This window comes from Rousettus aegyptiacus, unplaced genomic scaffold (assembly GCF_014176215.1).
Source record: "Rousettus aegyptiacus isolate mRouAeg1 unplaced genomic scaffold, mRouAeg1.p scaffold_m13_p_11, whole genome shotgun sequence".
Classification (NCBI taxonomy): domain Eukaryota; kingdom Metazoa; phylum Chordata; class Mammalia; order Chiroptera; family Pteropodidae; genus Rousettus; species Rousettus aegyptiacus.
The window spans coordinates 82,849,757-82,854,792 of record NW_023416286.1 but is presented as its reverse complement, the minus strand read 5'-3'; positions in this window follow the sequence as shown (position 1 = coordinate 82,854,792).

The following is a 5,036-nucleotide window of genomic DNA, read 5'->3' as shown; positions in this document are numbered from 1 at the left end:
CACAAAGATGATGGGAATTGACTGACTCTGGGCTCAACCTCAGAGTGGATGGCATACTTGCAGAACTTCTGGGCCAGTGGGCCACGGTTCCCACAATATATGAATCATCTTGCTGAAAACTATTGACTTTGTCTACTGGTTCAACTGGTATCTTAAGTTTAAATATCAGATTAGATGAATTTGTAGTGTATTTGAACTGGACACAGAGTAGATGGTTCTGAAAGCCCATGACTGACATATATGTTGACTTGAAGTTAATATGTTATTACTACTCTTAAAATGAAATAGTCACTGAAGTGTTTCTCCACTAAATACACACACACACGCCCCATGTTTTGAGACAGTACTCTACCCATAAAAGGTAGCTATGAGTAATCCTGTTAAGAAAAATAAGTCAGACAGAAAAAGTTGAGAACCGTATAATTTCACTCATATGTGGGATATAAAATTGAAAGCAAAAAAAAACAAACAAGACAAAAACTCAGAGACACAGACAACAGTTTAGTGGTAACCAGAGAGAAAGTGGGAAGGGAGAGAGGTAGACAAGGGTAAAGGGGGTCAAATGTATGGTGTGGTGACAAAGGGGGATGTGACTTTGGGTGGTGAACATGCAATGCAACGTACAGATGATGTATTATCAGACACACTCGAAACCAATATAATTTTACTAACCAATGTCACCCCAATAGAAATTTTTAAATCCAAATAATATCTTTATTAAATTTTAATAAAGCTATATGTCAAAAACTGATTAGTAAGATAAAACTTTATCTCCATTGTAATTTTAATGAGATAGGATTAGGCTGATTACAGAAATGTTCTGGTTGAATAGTTCGTGTCATTGTTGACATTTATGATTGGAGTAGTCAAACATTTATTTTGGATTATTTAACTAGAGTTATGAAGAATGTTGAGAACATCCCTCAACATCATTCAGTCTGGAAGCATTTAGTATAATTTCACCACCACCCGATAGGGACCCATTTCATGGATATGTTCATGACTAGACATAGAAAAGCCAGCTACACAGACTGAAGGACAGGTCACAAAAGTCTTCCTAGTGGAACTAATATCTAAGTCAATTTTTCCTGCTTTATTAAGATGTAATTGATAAATAGAAAAGTGCATATCTTTAGGCTGTTCAATGTGATATTTTAAGGCTGCTCAATGTCATTAAGGTGTACAAAGTGATGATTTAATATGCACATGCATTGTGAAATAATTACCACACTCAAGTTGATTAACACACCCATCACCTCATATGGTGATTTTTGTGGTGAGGACGCTGTAAGTCTACTCTCTCAGCAGATTTCAAGTATACAATACAGTATTACTAACTATAGTCACCATTCTGTACCTTAGATCCTCAGAATGTATTCATCTTGTAACTGAAATTTGATGCCCTTTAGTAATTATCTCACCAATGCCCCTACTCCTCAGTCCTTCAAAACCACCGTTCTACTCCGTTGATTATGTCAGCTTATGTCAGTAAGGAAAAGACAGACAAAATAAATAAGACAAAATAAATAAGAATTTCCAGCCGGACTTTGCAATATTTCTAAAGGTTCCACAATAAGAGGCATATATGGCTGACTCAGAGAGCTGGCACAGGAAGAAAATACTGAATATATTTAAATGTAGTTTCATGGGTTTGCTCTGACATTAACTACTAAGTGGCCTTGTCAAATACAATAGATTAATAAATGGAACATAGAAGAAAAGTATGTAAGTGTCAAGATATAAACTATTTTGTCCTCTATGTGTTATATGTAAAATGAATATCTTATCCATGATGCCCTTCAGTTCTTATTCTACCTTGGTGTGTATGGAGTTACTTGCTTTTTGCTAAGCAAAATTGTTACTAAACCATCTGGCTTTCTACTCATGCGTTTTACTCAGTTACTGAACTGAATGCATTTGTGGGTAAGAAGAGGTAATTTTTGTTCTATAATTTTTTTAAGTTTCTCTTTTTGAAAGCAATATTAAGAAATGAATGGCATACATACATAAAATGTATAATTGATAAGGTTTGATCCATGAAACTGTCACCACAAGCAGTATAGTGATTAATCACCCCAGAGGTATTCTTTCTTTTTATAATCTCTCCTACCCAACTTTTGCCTGTCCCTTCCCCAGGCAAACCCAGTCACTATAGATTAGTTTGCCTTCTCTAGGGTTTTACTTAAATAGAATACAGTATGTGCTTTTTACACGTTTGGCTTCTTTTACTTCGTATAATTACTTTGAGATTTATTTTTCTTGTTGGTTATATCAACAATTTTTGTTGTTGTTGTTTGTTTGTTTTGAGTTGTATTTTATTGTATGGATACCCTACAATTATTTATCCATTCTTCAGCTGATTGATATTTGAGTTTTTTCCAGGTTGGTGTAATTACAAAAAAAAAAAGAAAGAAAGAAAGAAAGAAAAGTACCATGTTCATTGGAGTACAAGTCAGTAAATGGGCAAATACTTTTAATTCGCTTAAGCAAGTACATAGGATGGATCCAGAATGGCTAGATTACGTGGTAGGTGCTCTTAATTTTTAAGAGACTGCTGAACTGGTTTCCAAATTTTGGTAAGAATTTGGGAGATCAAAAACCTGTACTATGGTGAGGACAGAAACACAAATTTGTTGTTTTTTACTAACTCTTATCTGTAAAGCGACTGTCTTGATCCCTGTTAACATTATCTGCTCTGAAATCTACTTTGATAATGTAGCTTTCTTTTGAATAATATTAGCATGTTATTTTTCTATCCTTTTATCTTTAATTGGTTTGTGTTTTTATATTTAAAATGAGTTTCTTGTAAGTAACATAGGATCTAGCATTTTCATCCAATCTAGAGTATTTGGACCATTTAGATTTAATGTCATAATTATGTTCTTTTCATCTTGGCTAGATGTAAAAATTTTTTGTTCAATTTATTAGTTACATCAAGAAATAGCAATAAGGTCCCATATGAGCTCAAACTTATCTCACCTACTTTATCCAGAGAATGAATTAGTCTAAAGTAATACAATTTAATTTTCAGACTATCTTGAAATGCTTAACAAATTTAAGTATAATTGCATATCTGCTTATTAGGGCATTTTTCATCAGCATTGAAATGTTTTCATTTTCATTTTTAGTATTTTACTTTAATTTTTTTTTTTTACTGTAAGTGTTCAACTCTTTGAAAGTTCAGCTTCTTTCCAACTACACTGATGATTTGTTATGCCATTATATCAGCCTTCTGACAGCTCAAGATAAATTGGAATGTAACTATCACTTATTCAGATGTCAAAATTAAGCCAATTAAAGGGAAAAAATTCAGTGCTATAAAAAGATAAAGACATTAAAGTGTCTTCAACTTTTTTGACTTGTAATATTATGATACATAGGAATATCTAGATGGCTTACAAATTTTCAGAGCATTTTTATTATCTGAAATAAAGTTATTTTTAATCTATATCTGTGAATCTTTCTACAAGCAAAAACATTTGAGGATGAGGCAATCCTGGGAATGACAAAAAAAAGTTGCCATATATACTGGTTAAAATTCTGCCTAATAAATATATTCATTTATATTCTTTTAGAATTTAAAAATTATCAGAAATCAGCATCTGAATACCCTTATTTTTCATAGTGGATATTTAGTCATAACATTATGGTATTTAAGAGCTGTTAGAAAACACAGTGATTATCTAGCCCCATTATTTTTATCTGCAAATGAGGAATCTATGGCCTAAAGATTGCCTCACTCAAGGCCATAAAGGTAGTTAAAGGCAGAATCATTTATACAACCAACAAGCATTCACTGAGAAAGGAACTGGTTTGATACAGGTAAAAACAAATAGTCTCTGCCTGTATAGAGGACCTTAAGCCAATTGCAGTAAATATGACAAAATGTATATATGGACAAATCACAGGGTGACATGGGAGTTTATTAGATGAGTGGAGGAATTCAGTTCAGGTTTTCCCAGAAGGTAGATACAGAAGCCAAATGTTAAAAGATAGTTTAAGGACAAGAGAGAAGAAATGAGTGATTTAGGAAAGAGAATTATATAGATAAAAGCCAGAAGTTTAGAAAAAGAATGGCACCTTTGAATAATTGCATGTAATTGAATAATATTGATGCTGAGAGCTGTGGAATGGGCCTGGATAGGTAAGTAGGCCATGAAAGAACTTTTATTTCCTTTTTTTTCTGGAAGTATATATGGAGTTACTGAAGCAATTTATGCAAAAGAGTGATACTAGAATAGGCAATACAGTATCTCAGAGTTGACTCTGAATTCAATCCCTAAGGAATATATCTTACACAGGTTTATATACATTAAATATATCTTCCTTGGTACAAAGTCTTCAAAATTACCTTCTAACCAAGCTTTCTCTTATTATGCAAATGCATGCCACTTCTACGAACAAGTATTAAAATAGGAGAAAGGAGACCTGGATAGTGTGCATTAATGATTACCCTCATTCATAATTCCAAGATATAGAACATAGGGGTACACACATACATGCAATTTTTGTCAAGTCATTGCCCCAACTAAAATAATACATAAACCACTTTAGTGAAACATATCTATTTATCCGCTGGAAAAAAATCCATATTATATATGGCCATGTTTTTCAAGATATTTTACAGTAGGGCAGATAAATAGTATTCTATTTTTTCATACAGGGAAATGATGATTCAGTGATTTTTTTTTTTTTTAGCAATTGTTAAACATAGAAATGCAATATTTAATTGTGGACTATGAAACAAATGAAAAATATGTATAATTGACTAACATTTTTACATTTCTATATTCATCTACTGAGAGCCCTTATTTGAATTTTTAAGCAACCTAAGAGGAAAGAAAGTTTTTCAGTGGTCCATCATTTAAACATTAAACCAGCCTTCTTATGAAACTATACTTTTAATTTTGCTTCTTTAGGAGTTATTTTAAAGGGTAGAGGGACTGAAGAGAAAAATGTGTTAGAGAACATAAAAGTCAGCTGCTTTCCTTAGGATAAATGTGATCGTTTCCTCCACCCTGATCCTCAATAATTCA